Source organism: Lemur catta, chromosome Y (genome assembly GCF_020740605.2).
Source record: "Lemur catta isolate mLemCat1 chromosome Y, mLemCat1.pri, whole genome shotgun sequence".
NCBI lineage: Eukaryota > Metazoa > Chordata > Mammalia > Primates > Lemuridae > Lemur > Lemur catta.
The window spans coordinates 871,074-891,368 of record NC_059156.1 but is presented as its reverse complement, the minus strand read 5'-3'; the positions used below and the strand labels follow the sequence as shown (position 1 = coordinate 891,368).

At 37.7% G+C, this 20,295-nt stretch overlaps 1 pseudogene; it reads left to right on the top strand.

Moving 5' to 3' along the window:
- Positions 1 to 824: 824 nt before the first annotated feature.
- On the top strand, positions 825 to 20,041 carry LOC123629031 (annotated as a pseudogene).
- Positions 20,042 to 20,295: the final 254 nt, after the last annotated feature.

Below are 20,295 nucleotides of genomic sequence, written 5' to 3'. Positions count from 1 at the left end.
AGAAAAAATTAGCCGGGCATGGTGGCGCATGCCCGTAGTCCTAGCTACTCAGGAGGCTGAGGCAAGAGGATTGCTTGAGCCCAAAAGTTGGAGGTTACTGTGAGCGAGGCTGATGCCACGGCACTCTAGCCCAGGCAACAGAGTGAGACTCTGTCTCAAAAAAAAAAAAGGTAAAAAGAAAATTAAATATTAAAAAGTTGTGAATTGCTCTTTTACTTCTCTTGGAATCGCTGATCAGCTTGTGGTAGAAGAGTGTGAAGGTGCTTGGTGACCACTCTGTATGTGCAGCTTCCAGCTGAGCTGAAAGTCCCTGGCAGACATCCTTGTAGGGAGGCCCTGAGACTGCTACACATCCGTGAGAAATGTCCCAGCATCTCAGTAAGATCTCTAGTTCCCCACCACATATACGTGGGTCACAGGGAGCAGTTGCTGCTTCTTTTGGGGGTTAGAGGATTAATCCACATGCATTTTTTGGTTTGAATGTAATAAGAATTGGCAACAAATTTTTTAAAAAAGGTCTGAATTATAAATGGTAGAGAGCAGCTGCAATTTTAAAAGGATGTTATATGATTTTATGCCAAAATAAACTGGAACTGCCAGTACTATTAATAGATTGTCAGTACTATTAACCAGACCTTCCTTTCTGAGGAAGAGGCAGGGAAGGAAGGTTTTTTAAAATCTTGAAAGCTGCATATCCTTTCTGTAGTCAGAGACAGAAGTCTCTGCTCTAGAAAGGGAGTCCTGAAAGAAAGAGAGCTTACGTAAGCTCTAGACCTCCTGAAAGAGTAACCGAATTCAAGAGGACTCATGCCTTATATGCAAGAATGTATTTGGAGCCAGAGGAACTCGGGCTTCTGGCTGGCCAGGTACTGAGTCCGGGAGGAGTATTTGATGTTTGCAGGAAAGGAGGTCACTCAGCATCTTGGTTAGAGCCCCAGAAATGTCAACGTAAAGAAAGAAGCTTGAGAAAGAAAGTCTAAATAATTTACTTGAGTGAAGGTGAGGACAGCTCCCTGGAAGACTCGGACTCATGTAACCTTGGATATGACCTTTGTTATGAGAACCCACAACAAGTGACTTAGGCAAAGATCTCAATCAGTTGAGGTTTATTACACCAAAGTTTGAGATGTTCCTGGGAAAAGCACAAACCACAGAAGCATCTGTGGTCTGTTTCACATTAAGGTGATGTGGAAACTCGGTATTTAACAGAAGTGGGCACACAGAAATAAAAAGCAGGGGGGAAGTGAGGTAAGTGGTTACATTCTTGTTAGACTTTTCTCAGTGCCCAGGAAATCTCCATTTTACATAAGGTAAGGTGAATTTTTGAAGAAAAAAAGAGAGTAAAGGAAGAACCAATTATGTAGATGTCCCTGGGTAGTTGGAAGAATGCTTGATCTTGTCCTCTGTCCCCTGTACCTGGGAAGAGAAGCCTGTAATCAACATTTCTGTGGAATCAGACAGACTTCAGATTGAGGAGTAGACTTAGCCTGCAAACCTAAAGTTACAATTTGTATGTCTTTGTTTATGGGAGGCCAGCTAAGAATTTCTTCGTGAATGATCTGTGGGGTCAGTCCTTGTAGATACCTGGATACCTGAGCCCTTTTACTTCTCACGGGGATCTGGCTGATGCATAACGTTAGTAAGAGCTGTTCATTTGGAAGCAGATGTTGCATGACTCGGCCTCCAGACTTCAGCTTCCCTTTTACATAAGCGGCGGGAGGGGGTTCTGAGATTTTTATTTTCTTTACAGGAGAAATTTATATGTAGTGTAATTATTCCTTACATATGTGTTGGTCTGTAAACTGGTTTGTAGAGTTATGTATGCTTGTCTTTTAAACTGTAGACTAAGAATATCCATAGAAGCTCTCATAATAAATAATACTGCTATTTCCATAAAAGTAGGAATACATTATTTAGTAGCTTAGTAGGCTTATTGTGGGATTAGTGTACTGTTATCTGGGAGGTTTCATGAGTATTCTGAAATAGCTGCAGAATTCATCAGACAAAGGAAAGTGATTATCATGAAACCAGTCTTCTCATATTTTCCTGCAGTTGCTGGGATAGCATGACATCTGCATTTATATTATTTAGACTAACGAGGGAAATTCTTTTTAAAATGTAAACCAGACCATGCATTTTTAAGAATTAGTAGAGCTTGAAAAGATCTTGTGAAAATTAAGTAAAATTGGGTTTGAAAAAACTGGATAAGATATGTCTACAGATTTGGTGCTCAAAAAAGCCACAGTGTGGAGAATACCAGTTTCTGTTACAAACAACGATTCCTGTATTTCTTTTCCTGCAAGTCATAAAGGCAAGTTTTGTGTGTGTGTGTGTGTGTGTGTGTGTGTGTGTGTGTGTGTTTTTACTTCTTCACACTTCCCAGTTCACAGAAGGGGCAAGATTTTTAACAAAAGACTATATGCTACTAACAAAGTACCTTGTGTTTAAAATAATAAAAAGGCATAAAAAAACCCAAAAAAACAAAAGACTGTATGCATTGGGGCAGGTTGTGTTAAAAGTGATGAGGTACTACATGCATTGGAGCAGGTTAGTGAGGGATGGTGAGTCTTGGCATCAGGATTCCTGAGCAAGGGCCTTCAATTCCTTTGTCTCTCAGAAATTCTGCCAGTTCTGGGAAAAAACTCAAAAAAGTCAAATAGTTAGTTGAAAGTTAGAGGGTTCTGGTAATGAAGCCCTACTGGCCTGAGAATGTAAAACATCAGAGGGAGAGGATTATAAAACATATATAGATCGCTGAACTTTGTTCATAGGTCCAGGCACAATGGTACAGAGACGTTTATTTTTGAGATCATCTACTTTGTCAGACTTTTTCAATGATACTTTTTATATTTTATATTCAGTTTAAGAAGGACTTTTATTCCCCATACAAATGAACATGATTTCCCTTATTGTAAGGTAATAATCCTAAGTGCAGCTTTTTTTTTTTTTTTTGCCATATTCTCTTCAGTCATCTGAAAGATTTGAGGCAATAATCTCACTTTTCTGATGTGATATGCAAGTCTCTGGACGCTATGTAATAATCTAACTTTCCTCATACATTTCAAACGCATCTTTTATTAGACCACTCCCATTTATTTTAAGTTTATTTCTCATACATCCTCTGGATGGATGGATAATATATAAACATATAGACAGGTATAGATAAAAATGCATATTTGTTTAGAAAATGCTATTTTCACAATAGTGAATAATGTTTAGATTTTTTATGTCTTAAATCAACTCCACATAACATATTTTTCATCTTTATGTTTGTATTTCAATAACACATACATATACAATGTATTAATTTTTAGTGAAATTCTGGGTTGAATGTAATCTTATTTTTTAGGACTTCAGTACCTAATTTGACAGTTGCAATTAACTTCAAGTTGTCTTTGCTGACTTTATTCACTTTTTACTTCAGGTAATACTACATTGTAAAAGCATATTGGAAGCTTCCTGTATTTATATGTTTAGCATCAGTTTCTAAAACCTGGAAATTATGTCATTTTGAATGTCTGGTACAGATAGAACATGTATACCTCAGTAAACATTCCCTATTAGTGTACTGGACTTTAAAGTCAACTAGAGTTTCCTCTGTGTGGTCATATTGATATGATATATAGTTATTTTCATTTACTGAACTTTCAGTGAACGTGTGTCTTCCTGTGTGCATCAAAACAACTGTCCTACTGCAGTTGTTGCTAATTTTATTCACTTGGTTAACGTTCTGTCTGACAGATTTTTCCACCGTAGAGTTAATTACCTCGTGAAGATTTACCAACTGATGTGTGTAAACTGTCACGTTTAATTTGGAAGCTCCTTTTTCTTTTTAGATTCTCTTTGCATATAGCTTACTTTGGAAAATGAAGGCTCTCATCTTCATTTTCTGGTCAGATAAACTGGGATTTGCCACTTACTGGGTGTTTGAAAGGCATTCCTCATGGACCAGGAGCTTTGACATCACTTGTGAGATTGTTAGAAATTCAGGCTTCACCCCAGATCTCCTGAATGAAAATCTGCATTTGAATAAGATCTCCAGTTCATTGTTTCACTCATTAAAGTTTGAGAGGTACCTTTTAACTCAGCGTTACTTTGTATCTGGAATATATATATTATATAGCTAATCCTGTATGATGTAAATGCAGCACTCAAAAATGTACATGGTTGCTGGTGCTTTGAATTTTACAACTGTATCATCTAGAAAACTATAGTATCTACACTGGTTTTGTGGATCTTATGTCATCCTCCTTCCTCAGATTTAGAGAATATTTCTATGTTAAAAATTGTCCTTTTAAACAATAGCAGTCACTCATTTGAGTGAGAACCAGTCCTCTCCCTCTCTCACTTCACCTGGAGTCACGTTAAGAACTCTTCCCACAGCCACATTGTAAATATGTGTTTTTCTTTCAGGAACTGTTGACATTCGGGGATGTGTCCATAAATTTCTCCTTGGAGGAGTGGGAGTGCCTGGACCCTGCCCAGCGGAATTTGTATAGGGATGTGATGTTAGAGAACTACAGAAACCTGTTCTCCCTGGGTGAGGATCAATTCAATACACAATTTCTATTCCACACTAAGGATTTCATAACCCTCCCTTGTGGAATGTTTTCTGGGAGTTTCTGCTTTATATGAATGAGTTTCAGATTATTCTTTCTAAGGAAAACTGGGGGATTTGTTGGTATAGAAAAAAAAATCTTCAACATTCTTTATCTGGACATTAATCTTACTCTTTTTTGAGCTGATCTGTATCTTTCACTCTAGATTAGTGGTAATCCCAGAAATTTAGTGGTATAAAATATTGTTGTCCACACCCTTAAATCCCATTTCCACCATCCGTTTTTAATTCACTAGGACTGGGTAATAGATGTAAGGACCCACAACTTTTAACAGTTCTTAAATATTGTCAAGATTCTATCAGAAAATGATACTTTTTGATTAATTTTCTAAAATCTTCCATAACATTTTCTCTTCTCTACTGAGCAGAGTACTCGGTTGGTAACTGGAGAATACCAGCAAGAGTGATATAAATTTTTCTAATAAAACAGGTCTTGCAGCCTCTAAGCCAGACCTGATCACCTGTCTGGAGCAAAGGAAAGAGCCCTGGAAGGTGAAGAGACATGAGACAGTAGCAGAACACCCAGGTAGGTGGAAGTGAGTGAAGCAGATGACACAGGTGAGAGGTCCACAGGTTAAGGAGGAAGCCAGACCTTAAAGTGTGGTTTGGAAAACTCTGCTCCAATGGAAATGGTTTCTGAACAGCCTGGGCTTCTTTCTCTTGTTCTCACATTTGGGCATCTCTGTCCCTTGTTCTTAAGCTATCGAAGGACTTGACCTTCCCTTCAGTGATCTTCCTTTGAGGTTACAGTGAAAAGCCAAGTCTTGTTGATGGCTTATAAGAGACTGCAGGATCTCACTGCTCTTGCATTGTTTTTCAGGACATGGGAATATCTATGTATGTTTTGAGAAACTCTGTTAAACCAGTTTTTAATTTTCCTTTTTTCATCATATGTGAAATGTGTGAGTGTAGTGGTGATATTGGTATTTGGTTTAGAAATTCCAGAACACTGGCCAGGCGCGGTGGCTCACGCCTATGATCCTAGCAGTCTGGGAGGCCGAGGTGGGTGAATCGCTCCAGCTCAGGAGTTTGAGACCGGCCTGAGCAAGAGCTAGACCCTGTCTCTACTAAAAATAGAAAGAAATTAGCTGGACAACTAAAATATATATATATATATATATGTTAAAATAGAAGCATTAAGAATGGGCATAATACAACTTGCATTGGTGTCTGTGCATTGAAGGAACTAACACCTTTTCCAGCTTATGAGCCAGTTCCAGCAGGTAGAGATGTTCCCTCTTGGTACCCTTCCCTTCTTGGCTGATGGGATCTCCTTTGGGTTTACAGATAAGATGGGTTATAGCTGGGTGTCAGTTCTGCTGCCAGGTATGCAGTGAGGTCTGTCTTTAATGTGGGCTTCTTAGCAGGGGCTTGTGTAGCTGTAAATCCTGTCTTCATGAGCCTTCAGGACACTGATCTGTGGGGGAGGCACGTGCAGTTGGTTCTGCCTGGGGCAGGCCTGGTATCAGGTGTACGGATGAGCGTTGCTCCCGCTGAGGACGTCAGAGGGTTGCCCCAGCTCACTGCCTGGGTACCGTGGTGGGCAGGACTGGCCTAGGACTGTGGCTAAGAGGGATGGAACTGAGTCACAGAGCTGCTTCAGAGGCCACAGTGAGAACTAAGGTCTGTAGGACTGTCTCCATGACCACAAACGGTCATCGCTTCTCAGGTCTCTGGATAGGCAGCACCACTCCCAGACCATGACTGGGAGAAGCTGGAGGTGCCTACGTAGTCACTGCATAACTCTCAGCGGGACCAAGTTGAGTGGGCCATTTCCTGTTCTGTAGCTAAGACGAGGGTTTCCCAAGTTTGCCACATGAATGAGGGCCTGCCTTCTTAAAATAACCCTCCTTGGTATAGGGCTTTATCAGGGTTTTACGCCCTTCTCTCTGGATCCTGAAGCTCTCATAAAAGCACGGTTTTAAGAGTGATCTGACTATATCACCCAGGCTCATCTCCAACTGCTGGACTGAAGTGATCCTCTCACCTCAGCCTCCTAGTAGCCGAGATTACAGGTGTGAGCCACTGTGTTGGGCTGTCATAGAGGCACTTTTGTCATAGGTGGCTGCCAAATGTTCGTTGTTATGGGGAGATAAACAAGCGGGGGGCTTTTTATTCCATCATCTTCCTGATTTCACACTCTGTGTATTTTCACTTTCCATTTTATTCTATATTAAATTTTCTACAATTTTAGTTTCAAAAATTCAGAATAATATGCTAGAATTTCACATTATGCAAGAAATAAATTAGATAATCCATAGGTATCCCATAATAATTAAAAGGTTCACTTGAACGTTTGAGTTTACTGCAGGCAAAAACGAATCATTAGAATTGTCATCTACGGCCATAACACCCCCAATGTGCCTGATCTCGGAAGCTAAGCAGGGTCGGGCCTGGTTAGTACTTGGATGGGAGAATTGTCATCCTCTTTTCTCAACCGATATCTAAATTATAATATAATTTTTGCCAAATGTTTATTTTACATGGCAGTGACTCCCATCATATTTTTCAAAATTTATTTTTACTTTATGCTCAAATATAAGCTTTTCTTTGCTGCCAAGGATGAATTACAGCATTTTCAGTTTTTGTAAGAATAGCATGAATACTGTAATAACATAATAAAAGTTATCTTTAATGTTTTTAAATGCTTAGATATTCTGATTAGATCCTTTTGTTAATGATTGTAATACTTTTTTTTTTTTTTTTTTTTTTTTTTTTTGACAGAGTCTCACTTTGTTGCCCTGGCTAGAGTGAGTGCTGTGGCGTCAGCCTAGCTCACAGCAACCTCAAACTCCTGGGCTCAAGCGATCCTCCTGCCTCAGCCTCCCGAGTAGCTGGGACTACAGGCATGCGCCACCATGCCCGGCTAATTTTTTCTATATAGATTTTTAGTTGGCCAGATAATTTATTTCTATTTTTTTTTTTTTTAGTAGAGACAGGGTCTTGCTCAGGCTGGTCTCGAACTCCTGACCTCGAGCAATCCACCTGCCTCGGCCTCCCAGAGGGCTAGGATTACAGGCGTGAGCCACCGTGCCCGGCCTTTAATACATTTTTTGTGAAATTTTATTGCTGTATAGCATAGCAATGATTTAAAAAACCTGCTGTACATGGGTTTACAGTCATAGTTGAACATTGTAGTTATCCAGAAAAAAATTTTTTTAATGGTAAAGCAATATTTCACACAGGATTTTATGTCTAAACATTTCTTTTATTCTCGTTTTGCGATTCCATATTACTGTGTTTCTTTTTTACACGTCAGTTTTTTTGTGTGTTTGCTTTCCCTGTTGTATTAAAATTTTGGATGAAATCACAACACTTCTAAGGCAATGTGTGTTTAAAATATGAATGTGCCGTGTATATTAAAAATAACGTATGTGAGTTTGTCTCTACAAATATTACCCCAAGTTTGGCTATGACTATTCTGTGTATTTCTTTTTCTGGCTGGTTTTCCATGGTGGTTTCGTCCTGTCTGGGTGAGCAGTCACGGAGCTAGTCTTAAACGCGCCGTGCACTTCGTGAGGAATGCGTGTCGGCTTGGTAGGAGGGAGACGCTCCTGCGCTTCAGTGCGTTTCGGAGGCAACTGTTGCGTCGCATTCCAGACGGGTGGCGCCCGGCGGGGGCGGGTGCGGGTGCGGGTGTGGTGCGGGTGGCGCCTGGCGGGTGCGGGTGTGGGTGTGGGTGCGGTGCGGGTGCGGGTGTGGGTGCGGTGCGGTGCGGGTGCGGGTGTGGGTGCGGTGCGGGTGGCGCCTGGCGGGTGTGGGTGCGGTGCGGGTGGCGCCTGGCGGGTGTGGGTGTGGGTGCGGTGCGGGTGCGGGTGTGGGTGCGGTGCGGTGCGGGTGTGGGTGCGGTGCGGGTGGCGCCCGGCGGGTGCGGGTGCGGGAGTGGGTGCGGTGCGGGGTGGCGCCTGGCGGGTGCGGGTGTGGCTGTGGGTGCGGAGCCGAGGCGGGCTGCCAGGCGGGCAGGTGGGCAAGGGCCTCGTGTGTGTGTCCCGCGTGAGCGCGGCACTGCCCTTCCCCGCGCCCGCGTGGGCTGCGAGCTCGCCGGGCCCTCCGCGGGCCGGGGCCTGGTCGCTCGCGTGCAGACACGCGTGGAAAACCGCAGTTGGACGGGCCCCACGGCTGCGGGACCTGGATCGCACGGCCCACGGGGAGCGCGCAGCCGGCGGCAGTGCGGGCCGAGGGTCGCTCCGCGGCGGCTGCAGACCCCGCAGTTGGGGCTTGCACCTTTTTGCCCACATCCTTAATGGCGCATTTTATGTTGTTCATTGTTAAACTCAATAAATATACCTCTTGTTGTTTAAAAAAAAAAAAAGGTCATTTTAAAAAATGCATAGCTACTTTAGCTATCTTTTTGAATTATTTAAAAATAAGAACATTTACCACCTTAAATGTTTTTAAGTGTACATTTGATTAATAGTAGGTGTATTTTTATTGTTATGCACAAGACCTCTGGACTTTTACGTCTTGCAAAGCTAAAACTAAACACCTATTAAGTAACAACTGCCCATTTTACCCTCTCTCCAGCCCTTGGCAAAACTCATTCTATTTTCAGTTTCTGAATTTGACTGCTTAAAATACATCATATTAAGTGCAATCCGAAACTCTCTGTCACCTTGTTACTGGCTAATTTCAGTTAGCCGGATAATGTCATGGTTTGTCTTTATAGAATTTGGCAATATTTTCTTTCTTTTTCTTTTCTTCTTTTTTTTGAGACAGGAGGCAGGGTCTCAGTCTGTAGCCTGTGGTATAGTGCATTTAAGTGGTCCTCTTGCCTCAGCCTCCAGAGTAGCTGGGACTGCAAGCACACACCACCATGCCCAGCTGATTTTTCTGTTTTTTGACAAGACAACAGTTTCAATATTTTGCTCAGGGTGACCTTAAACTATTGGCCTCAAGCAATCCTCCTGCCTTGGCCTCCCAAGGTGCTAAGATTATAGGCATGAGTCACCACACCTGGCCTAAGATTTTTATTTTTAAGGCTTAATAATATTCCATTGTCTTTATCTGTTCATCATGTGAGTGACATCTGTTATCCATGCCTCTGGCGTGTGTGGGGTGATGCTACAGTGAACGTGGGTGTGCACACATCTCTAGCTTCTGCACTGCATACTTGGGATGGAGACCCAGACTTGGGATTTCTGGATCATATGTTACTTTTCATTTTTAATTTTTTTAGTATTCTTCATATATTTTTCATCATGTCTGCATCATTTATTCCCACCAGTATTTCAAAAAACATTCCTGTATATCTTTGACAAACTTTTTTTTATATTGCCCGTTCTGAGTGTGAGGTGATATTTCACTGACTTTGCATTGCATTTCTCTAAAATTTAGTAATATTGCGTATCCTTTCAAATGCTTGCTGCACGCTTGTGTATCTTTGGGAAAATGTCAGTTCAATTCTTTGTTCATTTTTTAATTGAGTTATTCAGTTTTTGTTTTATTTTAGTTTATGTATTCTGAGTATTAACTCCTATCATATATGTGACTTACAGATATTTTGACCCATTTCTTAGGTGGCATGTTCATTCAACTGAATGTTTTCTTTTATGTACATAAATTCTGAAATATCGTTTAGTCCCACTGTTCTGTTCTGTTCCTTTGCTTATGCATTTGATGTCATATCCAAAAGAACAACGCTAAGACTAATGTCATGATCTTTTTCCTATATATTCTAAGAGTTTTATTAGTTATATTTTTTATGTTTTAAGTATTTAACCCATTTAAAAATATTTTTGTATGTGGTGCAAGGGATTAGTCCAACTTCAGTTTTTTTTTATATAGGTATCCAGTTGTCAACAGCATTTGTTGAAGAGACTCTCTTTTTCCATTGGGTGGTCACGGGCACCCCTGTGAAAACCAGTTTTTTGGGCTCTCTATTCTGTTTTGTGATCTATTTGTCTTTATGCCAGTATCACATTGTTTTTATTTTTGTAGCTTTGTGATACATTTTGAAATCAGGAAGTGTATTGTCTCTTGGTTCTTCTTTTTAAAGGGTATTTGGCTAATCCTAGTTTCTAAATAAATTTTAGAATTTTTAAAATACTTTTGTAAAAAAAGGTGCCATTGGGATTGTGAGAGAGAGGTTACATTGAATTTGTCACTGTGGGTATTACTGACATGTTAATAATGTCAAATAGTCCAATTCTTGAGCAAGAATATGTTTAAGAGTATGGTTAATATCCACATCTTTTTGGATTTGCCAGTTTTTCTTCTGCTTTTCATTTCTGGTTTCATTTCATTTTGGTCAGCATGCACTGTATGATTTCAGTCATCTTAAATTTGATCAGACTTGATGTGTTCTAATATAAGATACCATGTGTAATTGAAAACATTGTATATTTTGCTGCTTTTGACTTGAGAGTTCTGTACATGTCTGTTAGGTTTAATTGGTGTATAATGCTGTTTGAGTTTTCTATTTTATTATTGAGCTCATATCTGATTTTTCTATTCATTTTTGAAAGTGGGGTCTTAGTCACCGTGTTACAGTGTATTTCTTGCTTCACTTCTGCCAATATTTGTTTCATATATTTGAAATATGTAATGTCATATATACATGTGATGTAATATTATACAACACATTATATAATATATGTAACCTATACATGTGCTTTTAGATACACTTACATACATATATATTTTACTGTTATAGATTCCTGTAAATGGACTCATTTTATCATTTTGTAATATCAGTCTTTGTTTCTCATGACAGTTTTGACCAAAAGTGTATTTTTTTTTTTTCCTTTGGAGATAGTCTTGCTCTGTCACCTTGGCTAGATTACAGTGACATCATCATAGCTCACTGCAGCCTCAAACTCCACAGCTCAAGTGATCCTCCTGCCTCAGCTTCCCAAGTACCTGAGGCTACAGACATATGTCACCATGCCCTCCTAATTTTTCTGTTTAGTAGAGATAGGGTCTCACTCTTGCTCAGGCTGGTCCTCAAACTCCGGAGCTCAAACGATCCTCCTGCCTCAGCCTCCCAGAGTGCTAGGATTGCAGGCATGAGCCACCATACCTAGACATAAAGTATATTTTGTCTAATATAATTATGCCCCCTACGCCCACTTGTAGTTACTATTTTCATGGAATATATTTTTTTTATTTTTTTATTTTCAGCCTATTTGACACCTTAGAGCTAAAATGAGTCTCTTGTAGACAGAATATTGTAGAAACTCATTTATTCTTCTTTTTTTCTTTCATTTTTTAAAGTATATTTAAATCTTTTTACTTTTTTTTTAAAGACTAGTCAAGTGCAGTAGTGAGAAGGGAGAAAGTAGTAGAACAGGAGTTTAATCTGTAACTGACTGTGAACAATCAAGTGAGATAACTCACTACCTTCGGACCAGCCAAAACTCATGTATTCTTAATCCATTCACTCATACTATCTTTTTTATATTAAAGAGTTTAGTCCATTTATATTTAAAGTAATTATTGAAAGAAGTGAAATTACTCTTCAGTTCTTGTGTCGTTACCCTCATTTCTTCTCTTAATGCCTTCATTTTATTGCTTTTGTATTACCTTCTTTGATTGTTTTTGTTTTCTTTTGCATAACATATATAGATATATAGGTAGTTTCTTTTTGAACACCTGGACAAATGGAGAGTACAGAAACATTAGCAACTTAACTTCATTTGAAATAAAAAAACCACAGCTGTTTACACCCCCACTTTGTTATTAACGTGAAAAATTATATTATTTTATATTGTGCATGTATTAATAGAGAACTTTCAGATTTCTGAAATAGTGTGCTGAAATTTATGTTTTATAAAATCTGAATTAGATAATTAGCATGCACCTCACATTTATTAAAATGACTGGTTCGTATCTTTCAATTTGTTGCCTGCAAATATTAGCATTTTCATCCAATGTTACCAACCTTTATCTGAATGATAACATAATTTATTCCTAATTGTGCATCTTATATATGAGTTTCACACCATATTTTACAACATCCATATTTTACCTGTATTAAGAAATTTAACACTTTTGTTTTGCTTCTGAAACCTGGAGTCAGCCTTTCTCTTTTGTGTAAGAGCAGCAATATATTAATAACATAAGACAGCAGTTGCTCTAGTGTCATTTGAATGCCTAATCTTTAAAATTTTTTTATCAAAGCTTTTTTATGAAAGATTATAATATGTTTTTGTGAAGTAATACTGCCCTAACCTTATGGTAATGATTTAAAATCTGTGCTCTTCATGGATGCCCAGTCATTCTTGAAAATTATAGTTATCTAGAATTCTTCAGTAATACACTACGCTTATTCAGAATTTCATGGGTTAAAATTTTTTTAAATTTTGTTTTGTAGTTTTATAGTTCTGTTTCATTTTTAAAGTAGGTTACCTCACATCAGTTAGTTATGTTTTTAGTTTTTACCTGTACACTTTAAGACATTGTGTAGCAAAAGTCAAGTATAAATCAGTCATGTTTGCCAATGTGATTTTCTTTGTGTTTGTTTGCCTGTATAAATATTACTCCTAATTTATTTATGAATAGTATTTTTTTCTTGGTTGGTGGTCAGTGGTTATTTTATCCTGTGTCTAGGTGAATAGCCATGAAAATTTTATTAATTTCAACAGGTATTTATTGGTGAATATATATTATCCTTGTGTGAAACATTTGAAGATAATTTTTGAAAAGCTTGAAAACACTGTTTTTGGTATTATTGTTTATTTTTCATTGTAAAAAAACACATGAAATTTACAGTGTTAAATATTTTGATTATATGCTTTAGTCATGTAAAGTATGTTGACATTGTTATGCAACATAAGTCTCTAGAACATTTTTGTCTTGTAAAACTGAAACTCAACATACATGAACCAACTACCTATTTTCCCCACTGTCCTTTACAAACACTATTCTATTTTTTTGTCTCTAAAAATGTAACTACTTTATATTTTTTATATAAGTAGATTTGTGAAGTATCTGTTTTTTAGGGGAGACTGGCTTATTTCACTTAACAATGTCAAGACTTTTCTTTATCATAGATGTTAGAAAATTTCCTGCTTTTTAAAAGCAGAGTAGTATTCCATTATTTTTATATGCCAAATTATATTTATCTATTCGTTTTGTGAGGCAAGTTTGGTTTGTTTTCACATACTGGCTTTTATGAATAATGTTACAAGGAATATGTGTGTCCAAATAACTCTTCATATGACCGTTTATGTGATAGTTTTATATCTGCCCTGTTTTTTTTCCTTGGTCTCGTTGTCTGCCGTTACGCTAGTAGCGCACTGCTTTGATTACTGTGCCTTTGTAACATGTCTTGAAGTCAGAAGGTGTGGTGCGTCCAACATTGTTTCTTTTTTTGGAGATTGTTGGGCTCTTCATGTTCTTTGGCATTCCACATGATTTTTGAACTGCTTTTTCTTTTTCTGCAAAGTATGACATTGAAAATGTTAAAGAGATTGCATGGAATTTGTAGATCATTTTGGGCAGTATGGACATATTTACGATAGTGAGTCCTCCAACCCTTGAGCAAGAGCATTCTCAAGAATGTGTGATTTAGTTTCCATTTATTTGTGGATTTTCTGGCTTGCCTTCTGTTATTGATTTCTACTTTCATTCCATTTTGGTTGGTCACAAACAATAATCTGTAAGCTTTTAATTTGTAAAAGTTTATAAAGAATTGTTTAGTGTCCTAACAGATGTTCAGTCCAAAAGAGTGTCTTATGAACTATTGAAAAGATTGTGTATTGTGCTGTTGTGTGGAGTGTTCTTTAAATACGTATTAGATATACTTGTTTTATAGTGCTTTCAAGTTTTCTGTTCCCTGATTAATATTGTGTCTTGCATTATTATTATTATTATTATTATTTATTTTTTTTTTTTTTTGAGACACAGTCACATTTTGTTGCCCGGCCTAGAGTGAGTGCCGTGGCATCAGCCTAGCTCTCAGCAACCTCAAACTCCTGGGCTTAAGTGATCCTCTTGCCTCAGCCTCCCGAGTAGCTGAGACTACAGGAATGCACCACCATGCCCGACTAATTTTTTTCTATATATATTTTTAGTTGGCCAGATAATTTCTTTCTATTTTTTTAGTAGAGACGGGGTCTCACTCTTGCTCAGGCTGGTCTCGAACTCTTGACCTCGAGTGATCCACCCGCCTCGGCCTCCCAGAGTGCCAGGATTACAGGCGTGAGCCACTGCACCCGGCCACATTATTATTCATTACCAAAAGTAGGGTATGGAAATATCCTAACATTATTATATTGCTATGTATTTCTTGATTCAGTTTTGTGAATGTTTGCTTTACATGTTTGGCAACCCTGATTTTATACAGATAGATATATAACATTATATATATAAATATATAAAAATAAATGATAGGTTCCCAGTGAATGAATACTTTTTTGTTATTTAATATCTTTCTTTGTCTTTTATAACAGTTTTTACTTGAAGTATATTTTATGAAATAGGAGAATTTTTGCCTCAAAATATACTGTATATGCCTAATTGTGACCTCCCCTACTGTCATTGGACTAAAATTTGCTTGGAATGTCTTTTTCTGTCCTCCCAATTTTAGTCCATTTTGTTCATTTGATTGATGATGAGTCTCTTGCACACAATACAGAGTTGCTTTTTTTGATTTTCTTAAATTCCTGTCTTTATTCAATTGTCTTTTGATTGTGAATTTCAGCCCCTGAATATTTATATAAATTTCTGAAAGAGAAGGACTTACTATTGCCATCTTATTATTATGATTATTTTGATTCTTGTAGCTATTTTGCCCCATTTTTCTATCTTTGTGTCTCATTGTGTTTTGTAGTCACATGCTTTGACTCAATTCTTATTATTTTAGTGTGTCGTTATAGATATTGTGGTTAGTGATTATACAATGCTTCTTATAGTTACAAGAATCTATTTAAACTGGTAACACCTTAACTTTAGTTGTATATAAAAATTCTTCGTCATTACTTCTGCCCTCGACTTTTGTTATTGATATCACCAATTATATCTTTTTACATTGTACACCCATTAATGGAGGTTTAGTGGTATTTTTTTGTTTTTGTTTGCAAGTATTAGAGCATGACTAAAAGTGTTTTCTGTACTTTCATTATAATACTACAGAATTTTACTTAAGTGTACTTATGTATTTTTCCAGGAAAGCTATCTATTTTCATGTGAGTTTGTGTTGTTTTCTAGCATCTTTTTATTTTCAATGCAAGGGGCTCTCTTTGGCATTTTTTTGTGGGGCATGTCTAGTGGTGATAAACCTTTTCAGAATCTAATTATCTTGATCAGTCTTTATTTTTCTTTATTTAAATGGGCAGTTTTGCTTAATATGTTGTTTCTGCTTTGAAGTTTTTATTCTTTTTGCAATTGACACATCATTTTTGCTCCGCTGCTTTGAAGATTCTCTTCTTGTGTGTGATTTCCAAAACTTTGCTTATTATCTGCCTTGTTAGGTGTCCCTTGGTGTCTCTCCTAGCTGAAGTATGTTGAGCTTCTTGATTTTTTATGTCTTTATTCTTACATTAGAAAATTTCTCAGTCATTTATTATCATATGCTTCAGCTAAACAATTTAATTTCTTTTTATGATTTTATTTTTCATTGATATTCTCATTTTCCTGATTTCATTTCGTAGTCAGTATTCTCATTTCACTCATTAAGCATCATTCACATGGTTATTTTATTTTATTTTATTTTATTTTTTTATTTTTCTTTAATTTTAGAGACAGAGTCTTGCTCTGTTACCCTGGCTTGAGTGCCAGGGGAATCATCATAGGTCACAGCAACCTCAAATTCCTGGGCTCAAGCAATTCTCCTGCCTTATCATCTCCAGTAGCTTAAACTACCAGTTTGCACCAACACACTAGCTAATTTTTCTATTCCTGGTAGAGACAGGGTCTCACTCTTGTTCAGGCTAATCTCAAACTCCCAACCTCAAGTCATCTTCCCACCTTAGCCTCGCAGAATGCTAGGATTGGAGGAGTGAGCCACTGGGCCCAGCCCAGATGTTTATTTTTAATTTTTTTTTCAGTTACTTTATACATTTCCATTCCTTGGTGGTTTATTTCTGATTATGTTGTTTGTTTGATTGGGCTATGGTACCCTGATATTTTATGTGTGTTGTAATCTTTGGTAGAGATTTGAGGATTAAAAAAAGCCACTTGTCAGAAACTTTATCAAAGTGACTTTCTCTTGGGAAACTCTGGAAACAATGGACTGTACTAGAGATAGAAGAAGCCCCAAATCTGCTCTGAAGATGTTTCTTCTGTGGAATTTTGTGTTTATTTTCCAGTTAAAACAATTTTCTCACATTTCTTCGGAAGAGCCTGTCATCATTTGCTACACCTGTTCCCTGTCTGTGGTATTAAAGTCCCTCTGCTGCTGTAACAATCTTTTACCTTTGGTTTCAGAACACCGAGTCTGCCCTTCAAATCATAGCACTGTTCTTTGAAGCACCCTGTCTTATGGTAGATAGAAACCAGTCTTTGTAAGTGCCCCAAAAAGCCAGAAGGATGGTCACGGCTGTCACTATTTTCTTTCTCTGTTAAGGGAGAAACTGGGGTTTGGGAATTTACTTTTGTATGCACTGTGTTATATTAAGGAGGAAAGGCCATGATGGGTAAATATAACAGACTCTTCTTTCTCTTCTGTGTGGCTCTTGGCATTGTGCTCACCTGGTGTGCTGCAAACTCTGACCTAGCAATTAGAATTCCCACAAAGGCAATTTTGTCAGTATAATTTTGTTCTATTTATTTATTTAAAAGAGAATTAGGGTCTGTATATTGTATTATGCCATCTTGCTAATGTGCTTGGTATAATTTTACATGTTGAATTTGTAATGTATATTAATCTGATTCAGAAAAAAAGACACAAGTGGAATAATTTGTTATTTTTTAAATTTCTTTCAGCTATGTCTTCTCATTTCACCCAACACCGTTTGCCAGAACAGAGCATAAATATTTCATTTCAAAAAGTGATACCGAGAAGATACGGAAGCTGTGGCCTTGAGAATTTAAACTTAATGAGAGATTGTGAAAGTGTGGGTCAGTGTAAGGAACAGATACAGTGTTATAATGGACTTAACCGATGTTCACCGACTACCCACACCAAAATCTTCCAGTGTAATGAACGTTTGAATGTCTTCAAAAAATTCTCAAATATACATAGATACAAGATGCGACATCCTGTAGCGAAACCTCTTAAAAGTAAACAATGTGGGGAGGGCTTTAACCAATGCTCACATATTACTGAACGTGAGAAAATTAATGATGGTGAGAAACCTTACAAATGTACACAATGTGGCAAAGTCTTTAAATCTTGCTCAAGTCTTTCTAATCATAACACAATTCATACTGGAGAGGCAGCCCACAAATGTGAAGAATGCGGCAAAGCCTTTAATCAGTTGGCACATCTTACTAGGCATAAGAGAATTCATACTGGAGAGAAACCCTACACATGTGAAGAGTGTGGAAAAGCGTTTAAGGAGTTCTCCTATCTTACTACGCATAAGAGAATTCATACTGGAGACAAACCCTACAAATGTGAACAATGTGGCAAAGCCTTTAACCAGTTGTCATATCTTACTATGCATAAGAGAATTCATACTGGAGAGAAACCCTACACATGTGAAGAGTGTGGAAAAGCATTTAACTGGTGCTCATACCTTTCTGCACACAAGAGAATTCATACTGGAGAGAAACCCTACAAATGTGAAGAATGTGGCAAAGCCTTTAATCAATTGTCACATGTTACTATTCATAAGAGAATTCATACTGGAGAGAAACCCTACAAATGTCAAGAGTGTGGCAAAGCATTTAACTGGTTTTCATACCTTACTGCGCACAAGAGAATTCATACTGGAGAGAGACCCTACAAATGTGAACAATGTGGCAAAGCCTTTAACCACTTCTCGTATCTTAGTACACATAAGGCAGTCCATACTGGAGAGAAACCCTACAAATGTGTAGAGTGTGGCAAAGCCTTTAACCAGTTGTCATATCTTACTATGCATAAGAGAATTCATACTGGAGAGAAACCCTATAAATGTGAAGAATGTGGCAAAGCCTTTACCAAGTTGTCAAATCTTATTATGCATAAGAGAATTCATACTGTAGAGAAACCCTACAAATGTGAAGAGTGTGGCAAAGCATTTAACTTGTTTTCATACCTTACTGCGCACAAGAGAATTCATACTGGAGAGAAACCCTACAAATGTGAACAATGTGGCAAAGCCTTTACCCAGTTGTCATATCTTACTATGCATAAGAGAATTCATACTGGAGAGAAACCCTACAAATGTGAAGAATGTGGCAAAGCCTTTACCCACTGCTCATATCTTACTATTCATAAGAGAATTCATACTGGACAGAAACCTTACAAATGTGAAGAGTGTGGCAAAGCATTTAACTGGTGTTCATACCTTATTGCACACAAGAGAATTCATACTGGAGAGAAACCCTACAAATGTGAACAATGTGGCAAAGCCTTTACCCACTGCTCATATCTTACTATGCATAAGAGAATTCATAATGGACAGAAATCCTACAAATGTCAAGAATGTGGCAAAGCCTTTAACCAGTTTTCATATCTTACTAAGCATCAGAAAATTCATAATGGAGAGAAACCCTACAAATGTGGAGAATGTGGCAAAGCCTTTATCTACTGCTCATATCTTACTGTTCATAAAAAAATACATACTGGAGAGAAACCCTACAAATGTATAGAATGTGGCAAAAACTTTAAGCAGTTCTCATACCTTACTAAACATGAGAGAATTCATACTAAAGAGAAACCCTACAAATGTGAAGAATGTGGCAAAGCCTTTTTCTACTGCTCATATCTTACTATGCATAAACAAATTCATACTGTAGAGAAACCCTACAAATGTCAAGAATGTGGCAAGGCCTTTAAGCGGTTCTCGTATCTTACTGTGCATAAAAGAATTCATACTGGAGAGAAACCCTACAAATGTGAACAGTGTGGCAAAGCCTTTACCCAGTCCTCATATCTTACTATGCATAAGAAAATTCATACTGGAGAGAAACCTTACAAATGTGAAGAGTGTGGCAAAGCATTTTATTGGTATTCATACCTTACTGCACACAAGAGAATTCATACTGGAGAGAAACCCTACAAATGTAAAGAATGTGGCAAGGATTTTAGCCATACCTCTCAGCTAAAGGTACATAAGGTAGTTCATACCGGAGAGAAGCCCTACAAATGTGAAGAATGTGGCAAAGCCTTTAGCCAGCGCGCATCTCGTACTGTACATAAGAGAATTCATAGACAAGAAACTCTACAAATGTGAAGAATGCAGGAAAGTCTTTAAATATTGCTTAAGGTTTTCTAGTGATGCGATAATTCATACAAGAGAGAAACCCTACAAATATAAAGAATGTTTCAAAGCCTTTACCTGGTGCTCTTATCTTCCTGTACATCAAAAAATTCATACATGGGCAGAATCCTAGAATTGTAAACAAAGTGTGAGAGTCTTTAATAACGTTAACTGGTTACATATTTCTCAACATCAGACGGTCATGCTGGGTAACAATGATATAAATGTACAACTTTCAAAGTGTCTTTTAGAAGGTAGAAGTTTTAGAGTGTCATGAGAATATACTGGGAAGAGTAGTACAACTTTAAAGAGTAGTGGAAGACTTTTACTTGTATCACAGATCTTATTGTGCATAGGATAATCTATACCAGAATAAATCATTAATTG